Source organism: Rhincodon typus, chromosome 12, assembly GCF_021869965.1.
Source record: "Rhincodon typus isolate 14 chromosome 12, sRhiTyp1.1, whole genome shotgun sequence".
Lineage (NCBI taxonomy): Eukaryota > Metazoa > Chordata > Chondrichthyes > Orectolobiformes > Rhincodontidae > Rhincodon > Rhincodon typus.
The window spans coordinates 12875220-12889064 of record NC_063343.1 but is presented as its reverse complement, the minus strand read 5'-3'; the positions used below and the strand labels follow the sequence as shown (position 1 = coordinate 12889064).

Here is a 13845-nt window from a genome sequence, read left to right as displayed (position 1 = left end):
TCCCTATTTTCTGCATATAAACTGACGTTTTCCCAGCCACTATCAGTTCTGAGGAAGGGTCACCGGACCCGAAACGTCAACTCTGTTTTCTCCTCCACAGATGCTGCCAGACCTGCTGAGCTTTTCCAGCAACTTTGTTTTTGTTATCATTGCCACTGTTTGGGAACATTACAGTTTCATTTGAACGTTTGTCCCCTGCTGTCATTTTGTGGGTAAAATGAATAGCAAAACATTCTCGAGCTTCAAAACCTACACCAAATGAAGGTTAGTGCCTTTGTTTCTCCAAGTGCAGTGTCGTGTTGTATCAATTTCAACCTTCTGAACCCATTTCTAATGGTAACAGACTTAACCCGCAAGCAGCTTGGTCTTCATTCCAAACAACAACATATTTTGCAGAAACATTTCGGACAGACTGCATGTTCCCATTGGTCTTAAGAGGTGGGATCATTCACACCACTTGCCTGTTGTGGTTTCAGTTGCTCATCTGTCTTTTGCAGTGACATGATAACTTCCACTTTTATAATGCCAAAAACATGGTAAACTTCCCCAAGGTGCTTCACCAGAGTGTTACCAAAGCAAAATTGGACATTAAGCCACACAAGGAGATGTTGAGGCAGATTTGTTCTGAAAATGTGAGTTCAAGAGCTAGGTTTTAAGGAGCATCTTTAAGGAGGAAGAAGAGGTTTAGGGTAGCAATACCAGAGCTTAGTGCCTAGGCAGCTGAAGCCAAGACTTCCCAAAGTGAAAGTACAGAATGCCCATGTTGGATAAATACAAGGACCTTGAAGGGTTATAGGTCTGGAAGAGGTCGATAGAAATTCTCTCTTCTATTTTGTAGCCCCAAAATGTTTTGGTATCTCCCCAGTAGTCAAATTCTTCACTAGACTTGACAAAGAGAAAAGTTCAAGTTGGCTACGTTGCTTCAATTCACTCAAGTCATAGCCAACAGCCATGTAAACATATCTCCAGCTGACTTCCACGGAGTCACTGTTTAGGTCAAAGTTTAACTCTCCATGGTTGTGGATGCCAATGCAATGTGTTCTCTTCTGGTATTTCTTCATTTTATGTTGGTTCATGGTTGTATCTTTTGATGCAGCCAGCATTATAGAATCCCCTTCGTGCACATGTAATCTGGAGAGGTGGCTTACGTGATGATCCAGTCTCATCATATTCTTCCAGCTCAAGGATCTTGGCAATAGAGAAATCTAACCTGAAGCCTAATGCAAAATTTTCTGGATGTTCTTTTGTAAAGATATCTGACAAGGCAGTACCCTCCAGTAAATTTTACACACCTTGAGTTTTCACTACCCAGAGAAGAAGACTGATAACAGCAGTTGGTTGTGGAACCTCCATCCATTGTAAGGGTTGAGAGATGCCCTGCATTGCAAGCAATTACTACATTTTCACTACTTTTTAAATTACTTTTCCTGACTACTGTTTTCCTTGTTCTCTCATTGCTTTATAATAAGCCACAGCTCAAGATCTGAGGCAATGACTTGATGTATTTAATGGTCTTCAGGACATTTGTCTGCACTTGGAACTTTGGTTTTCTGTCCGGTGCTTATGGGAGAAGTTGGAAACTGATGTCCACAGCTTATGAATGTGCCTGACACATTAAACCTAAGCATCAAGCAGGATAGTCAATTTATGTCCCAATTTCAAGCTCATCCTGTCTCTTTCTGGGAAGGTGATTTTAGCAGTTTCTGTCACAACCTAAGCAGAGCCCCTTTTTGTTCTCTTGTTATTGGTAAACCTAGCTCCAAAGACAGGCTCCCCAGGTTATTGATAGAATATCATTTTTGAAGTAATGGTCCTATCCATAAGATTCACCTTCAACAAAGTTGAAGAGGGGGGAGAGGTTTCATCTGGCTGCATTTTCAAAACTACCATACGTGTCTATGAGAAGTGTTACTTTTGAATCCTTCACAAAGATTTGAGTTGCATAAATTCTGTCTTTGAGCCATCTTTTGCTTGTGGCGAGTGCAAAAATGAAGAAAGATAAACCACTCTCACTGTTGACTTGAGGCATACCATCCTCTTTACCATTGCTTGCGAGTGAGTGTCCTTTTATTGTGAGTGTGGTCTAAATGATCTCAGCATGAAATCTTCTGTTGTGTTCAAGAGAACAGCACAGTGCTGTTTAAAATGAGATTGTTCTTTGCAGTGAGATTGTCCCTGGGAGCACAGTACAGATTCAGTCCATTACTGCGGTGCTTTAGAGGGTACCTCCATTTTCAGGGATGAAGACGTTACTCATCTGGTCTCTTATCAATTTCAATTTATTCTGAAGTCTGTGCTGAAACACTGGGACAGTATTTTCTTTCCTTTTTGAGTGCAGACTTTTGGAATGGATTCTTGCCCAATTAATTACCAGCCAAAAATAAGTTCAAAGAATTGAGCATGGCCAATAAAAATAATAGTAAACTGCATTATTTTATCACAGGCCTACAAAAATGTAGTTCTTATCCCACCTTGCATCTTAACTTTGATCTTTTAGTGTAGAATTGCATAGCCAGCAATAAATGAGTCCATTTTCCATCACATCATCTTCAAAGCTGATCTAATGCCAGTCTGGCCATTATGGCACAAGCCTTATCAGTTGCATTCGTAAGTGGGGAAGGCAAGGGTTGGGTTTGTCTGCGAACAGTGTGCAGATAGTACATGCTGTGTCTGTGGTGTTACCACAGACTTGTTAATTCTACTTGGGATGATTTCTGTCTGATTTCATGATTTTTGCAAAGCCCTCTTAAAAGTTGCACTTGGAACCATATTAATGAGTGTTGTTGGCTCTTCCATAATTTTTGAGACAAGGGCAGTTAACCAAAGCTGAACTTACACAGGTTTGCTTCAGAAAATAGCAGCGAAATCTGTGTTCAGACTATTAGATCATTTCCAAAATTGCCAGTTTAAAAATGACATCTGAACTGTATAGTTGAAAGCTAGCAAAGAAACAGCTTACATCTTTATTTTACCATATCTTTACGTTTACTGCCAAATGTGGGTTAGTGGTAGCCCTTCCCCTCTGAGGCAGAGCATTGTGGGTTCAAGTTCCCTTTGGAGACTTGAACACGTGATCTAAGATGACACTCCAGCACAGTGCTGAGGGAATGCCACACTGTCAGGAAATGCTGTGTTTAAAAGAGGTAATAAACCAAGGCTCCATCTGGCTTCTCAGCTGCGAAGAAGAGATACCAATGACACAACTGGAAGGATGAAAGGGCAAGTTTTTCCCACTGTTCTGCCTGACATTTGTCCTTCAGCCAATGTCCACTAAAATAGCTTTGTCAGAATAACTGCAGTCTGTTTTTTGGATCTTGATGTTCACAGGTTAGCTGCTTTGTTTCTTGCATTAAAACAATGACTGTCGTTCAGAAGTATTTAACTGGTTTAAATGTGCTCTAGGATGTGCTGAAGTCATGGAAAGCACCACATAAAAGCATGTGTTTCAGCAATTGATGAAGGTACATTTGAGCAAATGGAGTACTTTGGAACTGTAGTCACTTTTATAATCTAGGAAATATGGAAATCAGTTTGGCAAATTGCAAGCTCCCCTAAGCAGCATTAAGATAATGACAGGAACATTTCTTTGCATGATTTTGGCCAAAGGGGAAACCTCTTCAAAAAATGCACTCAGATCTTTCTCATCTCCAAGGGTGCAGAATGGGCCTCTGTTCATAATCTCCACTGAAAGACTGCACCGGTGACAGTGCAGCATTCCTTCAGTGCTGCATTGGATTGTCAGCCAAGATTGTGCACTGAAGTTTCAAGTGGGCTTTAAGCCTATTAACTTTGCCTCAGAAATGAGAATGCTAACACTGAAATGTTGCTCAGGATAGAGGTATGAAAGCGTTTATTGGTATGGTATGACCAGGATGGTGGTGGCACTTTTGTTATGTAATTAATATAACCCTTTCTGTTGTTGGGCTAAAGTTTATGGCTGACCAGAAACAAAGTTGTTGGAAAAGCTCAGCAGGTCTGGCAGCATCTGTGAAGGAAAAAACAGGCAACGTTTTGGGTCTGATGACTCTTCCTCAGAACTGAACTACTGTGTTCGTTTCTGAGCAAGGGTTGCCAGACCTGAAACGTTAACTCTGTTTTTTCCCTTCATAGATGCTGCCAGACTGGCTGAGCTTTTACAGCAACTTTGTTTTTGTTCCTGATTCACAGCATCCGCAGTTCTTTCAGTTTTTATTTATGGCTGACCTTCTAGATGCGCACAGTTCAGCAGTTGATTGGAAGTTTTACGATATTGAGATACCCTATCCGTCTATCTCCATAGCAGTTCCTGAATGTTTGGAACGTTTGGTTGAACTCCACATTTTCCCAAATGTTCCTGGTGTGAGCAAACAGGCATCCCCACTGCTATCCTGGCTGTTGTCCTACAAAAGGGCCTGGGTCTTTTTAACTCTCCGCAGGTCATTACTAGGTCAGACACTTGCCAGCTGAGCTAATAAGGAGTTCTCAAACCATGGATTTATGAAGAGACACACCTGGAGGAGAGGATGTAACATTTTGTGGTTTTGTATTGTGTGCAGCTTCCAGTACTGTGAATGAGGGGTGTCAGTGTTGGTGGCAGCTGTATTTGAGAATGGTGAAGGTATAAAACTACACAGGGTTTCATTTGTCAGCTCACAGAAAGGCTCTTTGTTCAGTCTGTGAGTTCTGCAATGAATTTTTTAAAAGAAAACCTTGAGAGCAGTTTGATATTCTCAGACAAGTATCATGTGCCTCCGTTTCAATGGTCCCAGTTGGACTATTCCTCATCCGGTCGGGGCCAAACTCAAACTGGTAAAAGGCCTCTATCAGTCATCAATTGGGAAGCCAGCGTATTGGTAAGTGGCATTCCTGATGTATTAGGAGACCTGGGAAAACAAATCTCTGCTCTTGCAAAGAGAACTCCTCATTTATGAGCTTCATGCATTAATAGTGACTATTTGAAACAGCTGGGAGCACAATGTTGTGCGTGAGACTCTGAATAACTCTGACTCAAACTGTTTTGCTTAATAGATTTAATTCATCACAAAGTGTACATTTGCAGCTTTTCTTTTCAGTATTAATTTCTGGTGCGTTGTTTTTGTATAAATAAGCTCAAAAGATTTGGACCAAAATAGCAGGATAGATCTAACGCAGCCAGTTACCACCCCACCAGTCTCCTCTCGATCATCAGTAAAGTGATGGAAGGCGTCATCAACAGTGCTATCAAGCAGCATCTGTGCACTGACGTGCCAGTTTGTGTTCCACCAGGGTCACTCAGCTCCTCTTTTTTTATTACAGCTTTGGTTCAAACATGGACAAAAGAGCTGAATTTCAAAGGGGAGGTAAGAGTGACAGCCCTTGATATCAAGGCCCTATTTGACTAAGTATGGCATCAAGAACTCCTAGCAAAACTGGAATCAAGTGGGCAAACTCTCCCACTGGTTGGAGTCATTGCTGGCACTTAAGAGGATGGTTGTCATTGTTGGAGGTCAGTCATCTCTAGGATATTTCCGAGGAGTTCGTCGGGGCAGTGTTCTAGGCCCAACCATTTTCAGCTGCTTCATCAATGACTTTCCCTCCATAATGTCAGATTACTGATTGCACAATATTCAAGATCAGAAATCACACGACACCAGGTTATAGTCCAACAGGTTGAGTTGAAAGCACAAACTTTCGGAGTCTTACTCCTTCAGGTGTTCGTGAGAGAGGTAGTATCAGGTACAGAATTTATAATTAAAAGATAAAAGGGTCACACCAGTGACAGTGTACAAAACAAACCTAAGATGCTGTTAAATCCTTAATCAGTTATAAGGCTTTACTAGATTAATATGTTATGTGTAAATCCCCAAATTCCTTGGAGCCACAGTTCTGAGAAAACTAAATGTTTTATCAGTGTAAAGAAGAGGTGACATTTTAGGTCAGACAATGCATGTCAGATGTGAGGCCTTATTCAGACTCTTTGTGTTTTGGTTTGGAGTCAGACTGGTTTTATTTCTGCAGAAGGAATTCATAAAACGTCACATTGACTGACTGTATATAAATTGTGTACTTTTTGAACAAAATAGAATGTGTCTGCAAATACAAATTCACCCTGTGTGTGTGTGTTTGAGTATTAATATCTCCCGCGTTGACGGCATTGCTGCAAAAGCCTTGGTGCTCAATACCACCAACTGGCAATTTCCAGACACCATCCAACAACTCATCCGCTTCATCCTTGACCACAACGTCTTCACCTTTGATAACCAGTTCTTCATCCAGATACACTGAACAGCCATGGGAACCAGATTTACACCCCAATAGGCCAACATTTTCACACCCAGGTTTGAACAAGACTTTGCTGCACAGAACTTCGGACCAATGCTATACACTAAATACATTGACATTTTCTTCCTTTGGACTCTTGGTGTGGAATCACTGAGACAACTACATAGCAATATTAACAAGTTCCATCCCACCATCCCACCATCATACTTACCATGGACTACTCTTCAGAATCAGTCTCGTTCTTGGACACACACATCTCCATCCAGGGTGGATACCTCATTACCTCACTACCAGAAGCCCATGGATAACCTCACGATGCTGCATTTCTGTAGCTTCCACCCTAAACATATTAAAACAGCCATTCCCTACAGACAAGCCCTGTGCCTACACCTGATCTGCTTGGATGAAGGGGAACAAGACAGGCACCTGAAGGTGTTGAGGGACACCCCCAGGAACAGGATACAATGCTCAACTCCTTTCAACGTGCCACAGCAAAAAAAACGCAATGACCTCCTCAAAAAACAGATACGGGATACTCCCGATAGGTATCCTATCATTGTCCAGTACTTCCCGGGAGCAGAGAAAACGCGCCATGTGCTTCGCAGCCTTCGACACATTATCAATGATGATGAGCACCGTGCCAAGATCTTCACCATGCCTCCACTTCTTGCCTTCAAACAGCCGCCAAACCTTAGACCATTGTTCGCAGCAAACTACCCAGCCTTCAAGATAACATTGATCACAACACTTTACAACCCTGTCATGGCAACCTCTGCAAGACATGTCAGATCTTTGACATGGACACTATCATCACACATGCATGACAGATACTCATGTGACTCAGCCAACATTGTCTATCTCCTACGCTGCAGGCAAGGATGCCCTGAAGCATTGTACATTGGCGAGACCATGCAGACAGTGCAACAACAGATGAATGGACACTGCGTAACAATTGCCAGACAGGAATGTTCTCTCCCAGTGGGGGAACACTTCAGCGTTCAAGGACGTTCGCCCTCGAATCTTCAGTTAAACGTCCTCCAAGGCGAACTTTGAGAGACACAACAATGCAGAGGCTGATAGCTAAGTTTGGTATCCATGGCGATAGCCTCAACTGGGATCTTGGGTTCATGTCGCATTACAGGTGCCCCCACCAGACTATACACTCCACACATGCTCGCACACGGGCATACATACACAAACACACACACTCAGGTAAACACTCTTTTCATATATGCGCTCTCACTGTATCACTCGCGCATGCTCTCTTGTTCTGTTCCCCTCCCCCCGCGCGCGTGCGCTCTTGCTCTCGCTCTGTTCGCCCCCCACCCCCCCACCTTGCGCGCTCGCTCCATTCTCCATTTATCGACAGCCGATGTGGTATTTTATAAATTCCCACTTTAGAAACAAAACCAGTTTGACTCCAAACCAAAACGCAAACCGATTCTAAACAAGGCCTCACACCTAAGCATTTTCTGATGTAAAATATCACCTCCTCTTTACACTGATAAAACATTTAGTTTTCTTAGGACCAGGATTTGAAAGGAATTCGAGGATTTACATATACATATTAGTCACTTAAAACCTTCTAACTGATTAAAAATTTAACAGTATCTTAGGATTGTTTAGTACATCCTCATCAATGGTGTGACCCTTGATCTTTTACTTTTCAATTCTGTGCCTGATACTACCCCTCTCACTAACACCTAAGGAAGGAGTAAGACTCAAAGCTTGTGTTCTCAAATAAACCTCTTGGGCTATAACCTGGTGTCATGTGATTTCTGACCTTGTCCACTCCAGTCCAACACTCACTGACACCTCGCCATCAATATTCAAAATGCATTAAGACCCTAGGAGCATTCAGGCTTGGGTTGATGTGTGGTGCAAATGTTTCTTGCCATTAAAGTGGGCAAGCAGTAGTTATCACCAAAAAGAAAGAACACAACCATTTCTCTTTGACATTCAATAGAATTACCATCACTGAAACCACCATTTGCAGCATCTGGTGGGAATGGGGAAAGAGAGAGAGAGAGGAGGGAAAAAAAAGTATACTGACCTCAGCCATATAAATGCTGTGGCTACAAGAGGACAGAAATTCGGAATTTTGCAACAGATAAGTTGCTCCCCAAAGCCTGACCACTATGTACAATGCATAACTCAGTAGTGTAATTGAATACTACCCATTTGCTTGGATGGGGGTGGGTCCAACAGCACTCAAGAAACTCCAAACAATTGAGGACAAAGCAGCCGGTTTGATCGGTACCACGTGCACCACCTTAAACATTCACTCCCCACACCACTGATGCTTTGTAGCAGCCGTGTTACCATCTAAAAGGTGCACTGCAGTAACTCAGCAAGACTCTTTTGACAACATTTTCCAAACCTACGACCTGTCCTAGATAGAAGGACAGCAGATGAATGTTACCATCATCACCAAGTTCCCTTTCAAGCCCTTCGCCAGCCTGTGTTGGAAATATATCACTGTTCTTTCATTGTCACTGGATCAAAATCGTGGATTCCCCCAACTGAAACATCCTGCATTGAGGGTTGAACGGGTTCACCACCACCTTCTCAAGTGCAATTACGGATTATCAGTAAATGCAATCTTAGCCAATGACACCCACATCATCAAACTAACTTTTCAAAGTTTGTTTGCTAAAACTTTGTTTCTGGTGGTTATTGTTGAGCAGTTTGTATGGGTATCATCCTGAGTTTAAATGGTGAAAGCTAGGTAATTTACCTTCTAAATAATGTTTACGTCACAGCTTTCTCCTCTCTCCTGCTTTTAGTCTGCAAGCCCCAAACACATTACAGCTGAATTGCTGTATCGACAACAGCGTACATTGATATGGCACTTTTAACATTGTTACGCATCCTACAACACTTTATTGGAGTGTTATTGAAGAGAATTTTATGACAGGTCAGGAAAAGAGGGATGGTTTAAGATGCATTTTAATTGAGGATAGGGTGAGAGGGAGAGAGATTTGGGTAAGAAAGCTTGGGAACTAGGCAGCTGAAATCACAGTGGTAAAAGAGGAAGCAATTTAAAATAGAAATGGTTAGGAAGGAGTTTTGGATAAGTCCAAGTTTATGCAAGATGGAAGAGTGGCCAGGAGTACATTATAATAGTTGAGAATAGAGGTAACAGACATAGTTGAGAGTTTCAGTATGAGCTAAGTTGAAGTAGGAAAGAAATTGCAGTCGAATATAACAATGATCGTAAATGTCTGATATAGTCTCCGACCGAGTTTGTGCCCTGACCAAAGATAATAGTTTTAGTCTTCCCAGTATTTGGCTGGTGGGGATTTCTGATCATCCGATACTAGATGTTGGATAAGTTTTGCTTTAGTTGGGGATTGAGAGAGATTGTGGTGCGGTAGAGTCATGTCGTTAGTGCAAATGTTCAGCCTGACGTTAGGTTTTCAGATGATGTTGTCAAGGGGGAGCATGTAGCTGAGAAATAGGTGGGGTCAGAGGAAAGACCTCTGGGACACCTAAGGTAGCAAGACAAGGAGCAAGAAGTGCATCTATTGGGAGTGATACTCTTGCTACCACCAGGCAAGTGCACTCCCTCCCAGCTGGGTGGTAGTGGAGAGGCACTCGATAAGGAAGCTGTGGACTAGTTGAGAAGGTCAAGAAAAAGTTTACTGCATCTATATTGGGTGAAATTGAGGGACATTCCATTGCAGAAAAAAGTGGAAACCTGATGGATTCAAATATGAATCAGATTTGAGAGGCAGCAGCAAATTCAACAACTTTGGATAGGAAGGTCAGGCTGGAAATAGGCATAAAGGTCAGTGGGGTTAAGGATGAGAGTTTTGAGGAGAGGGTGGGAGTGATGGTAAGAGCCAGGTCGGACTCCAGCTTTAGCCGACTGTGTGGAGTTTGCACCTTCTCCCTGTGTCTGTGTAGGTTTCCTCCGGGTGCTCCGGTTTCCTCCCACAGCCCAAATATGTGAAGGTTAGATGGATTGGCCATGCTAAATTGCCCTGTAGTGTTCAGGGATGTCCGGTTAGGTGGGTTAGCCGGGGTAAGTGTAGGCTTATGGGGATAGGTTGAGGTGATGGGGTGTTCTTGGTCTGGCTGGGATGCTGTTCGGAGGGTCACTGTGGACTTGATGGGCTAAATGGCCCCTTAATGCATTGTAAGGATTCTATGATTCTAAAAAGGGGATGCGAGCAGTACTGATATCTCAGAGCTGATACCTCATCTTATTGTGTATGCACCTGTTAATGTTACCATAACTGAATAAATCCTGAAGGGCAGGCAATGACAATCTCTCACAGAAAGATCAGGAAGGCAAAAAGAACAAGAGTCAAGTCTCTGGCTGGGTGTGAGGGGAGATTAGAGAAGAAACCAAATAAGTTGCAGTGTTGGGGACTAGGGTAAGAGCGTCTATGGAAAATGTTAAGTGGTGTATTGAGGTAAAAGTGGTTTCAGCTTTATACAGAATGAAGCTTTGTGCTGATATAGTCTCATATAACATCAGTATAATTAAGTCATTCCACTGTAAGCCAAAGAGTGCAGGGATTCTACTTTGTCCACTCTCTAATTATTTGGAATGTGTATTTAAGGCAAACGTTGTTAATCAGGAAGCAACCAGTTGTCTGCAGAATTATATCCTGACACTGTGCACATTTACTGTCTAATGAAGCTGAATGTGTTGAGGAGCACATGATCTGTTCTAGTCATTTGGATTTTAGGGGCAAGGGTTTTCTCTTTGTTCCCTGATTCTACAAAATTTACCCAGAGCACTCTAGTCCATAGGAGGTCCTCCCGCAGGAAATGGCTCCCCACTGCTCAGCCCAAATATCTTTAACTTGATCATCTTGGTACAAAGTTCCCTGATTCCAAACTGGAAACTCAACCAAGAGCAGGTTCAATTTTAGTGCAATTTGAACCCTCTGACTTGGGCAATTAGGGATGATCCATAAATGTTGCTGAGGATGCTACCAAGTGACACTGGGCTGATACCACAACTTATTGTGTGTGTATCTGTTAATGTTATCATAAGTGAACAAATCCTACCAACCATATGTACAGCAAAACTGTGCAGGGTCTCATTTTTAGGAATTCCATTGGATTTAGTGCTGGTATTCCTGTTACTGACATTGGGATATAGTTATCTTGTAGGAAGGCTGGGGACCAGAGAAAGCAGTGAAGAGAATCGGTCTCGGGAAGAATGGAGATGTTTGAGACTTGTACCACCATGCTCTTGTGCATCTCATCCATCACTTTTCTCTGACTATACAAACAGAACCCATGGCTTGTGCCATCTCTTATGCACAGTGTATCTGTGTGGGCCCAGACAGAGATATGCAAGAATGCTCACTTGCACAACATCGCAAGCACTACCTTGCAAATGCTATGTCCCAGATATACTATGCAGTACTTTTGGCTTGAATACCTCATTAATCCACTGCTAACTGTCCTTTAAATGTACTGGTTTGGTTACAGACGGTGATTAACAAGTAACTGGGAAAACTAATAGAATGTTATCTTTTATTGCGAGACTCATTGAATACCAAAGTAGGGAGGTTATGCTTTGGTTATACAGGGCTCCAGTGAGACCGTCTGAAAAGCTGTGTGCAGTGTCAGCCTCATTTAAGGAAGGATGTAAATTTGTTAGAAGCCGTTTGGAGAAGGTAATTAAGGGTAACTATTTCAAAATAAGGAGTTGTGTATTTAAGACAGAGATAAGGCAAAACATTTTCACTAAGGGTTATAAGCTTTTGGAACTCATGCTGAAAAAGTGGTGAAAGCAGATTCCTTGAATGTTTTGAAGGCAAATGTGGATGTATACTTGGCAAAGAAAAAGGGTGAAAGCTCATTGGAGGTGGGTGGGTGGGAATGTGGAGTTGAGCAGCCCTGATGATGATAAATGGCAGAGTAAGCTCATAGGATCAGATGGCCTACTCATGTTATTGTGTTAAGATAAAAGATTTGCATTTTATACAAGGCCTTTCACAGCTTCAAGGCATCATAAAAAGTTCACAACCAATAAATGACTTTAAGTATAGTCACTGTTGTAATGTAGCAAAGACAACAGCCAGTTTGTTCACATCAAGCTCTGACAAATGGCAATGTGAAAATAACCAGATAATTTGTTTACATCATCGACTAATTGAAAGACCAGGGCATTAGGAGAACTCAGTTGCTGGACTGCACAATATTGCTAGGAGATCCTTTACTTACCCTAAAAGGGTGCCAGGATGTCTATTTATTGTCTCAGCTGAAAGACGGCACCTCTGATGGTGCTGCATTCGTTCAATGTTGTACTAGAATGCCAAATTTGATTTTATGCTTTGCAAAGGAAGGAAAGTAAGATGCAAGAGATGAGATAGCTAATCAAACCAAATTCTTATGTTGTGCACTTTTGTTTTACTCATAGGGGCTGGAATTACTACTGGATAGTGGCTGCATAGAGCCTGAAGATGACTATGCTCAAAGAGCCATTTTTAGTTGTGGTGACCTGGTTTCTGTGGACGTGGACAGATCGAAGCCAGCAAGCTATCAGTATAGTACATCATGCCTTCCCCTCTCTCTGTCTCTCTTTACTCTTTTCCCCCTTCTTCCTGTATTTCCTTTCCTCAGAAGACTCTGAAATGAGATTTACAGCAGAACTTGCATTTAAGGAGCCTGGCCATCTGCAATACTCTGGACAGTCTCTGGTTCCCAAAGCTAAGTGTTTCAGAAATGGATTCTTCTAAATGGACAATGCTGCCACACCTTTGAGAAGGAGGATTTGGCTCGTTCAATATCGCTTTGCACTTTTGCCCCGAGGAAAGGGGATGAAGAAATCATTTGTTGGAATGTTTGTTACTTTGTTTTGGTGCCATATTGTTGTAGGACAACGAGCTGAATTTCTCAAAGCTTCGATATGTATTAAGAAGCATCGTTTTGTCGGAATTCGGGAAGAGGCTTCTCATTTGGTTGCCTTTCTGTGTCTCATTCAGATTACAAATGGATGCACATTCTTGACAAGGAAACAGTGCATCAAATGAATTCCTAAAGTATAAGCTTTTTGAAAAGGGGGTTTCTTTTTTTACACACACACACACACACACACACACACACGTATATATATATATATAATATATATTATATATATATTACTAACAGTAAATAGTGTTAGCTGCTTCTATACACAGATTACATGCAATTCGAGCTGTGTCGAATGTAGCTAGTTGTACATAACATTGTGTGTTGATTGTATAGTAACCTATTTGAACCTTCTCATGGGATTTTTGTTTCCTTTTCGCAAATGTTCTTGAACTAACGGAGGGCTATATTGCACTAACTGTGAAAAGCATGTATTTATGCATAGGTTGCCGTACCCCTGCCCCTTTCTGAACCAATGCCGCTACTGTGATTTAAAGGAAAATGCATTTTATTCCCCGTTCATTAACATTAGTACCCTGCTTCTTTCAAAGATTTCCCCTTTTTTTTTAAAAAGAGCATGATGGCCCTGTTGAAATTTTAATTTGTGAGTCAACAAATCAATTTTGAATTCAAAATTATGTAATAACCAGTTGTACTTGTTTCTCGCGCTCTTGTGCTCTCTCTTTTTCTGCCTCGCTCTCTCTTTCTCGCTCTGTCTCGCTCTCT

At 41.9% G+C, this 13845-nt stretch overlaps 1 protein-coding gene across 3 annotated transcripts in view; it reads left to right on the top strand.

Annotated features, from left to right (window-relative positions):
• The window catches only part of LOC109915133 (F-box/WD repeat-containing protein 11), a 169937-nt gene extending 156098 nt beyond the window's left edge, over positions 1-13839 (top strand). For all 3 annotated transcript variants that reach the window (XM_048604049.1, XM_020514736.2, XM_048604047.1), the window contains exon 13: positions 12629-13839. The gene's annotated coding sequence lies outside the window, so the exon portion shown is untranslated. The remainder of the gene's footprint in view (positions 1-12628) is intronic.
• The last annotated feature ends 6 nt before the right edge of the window (positions 13840-13845 follow it).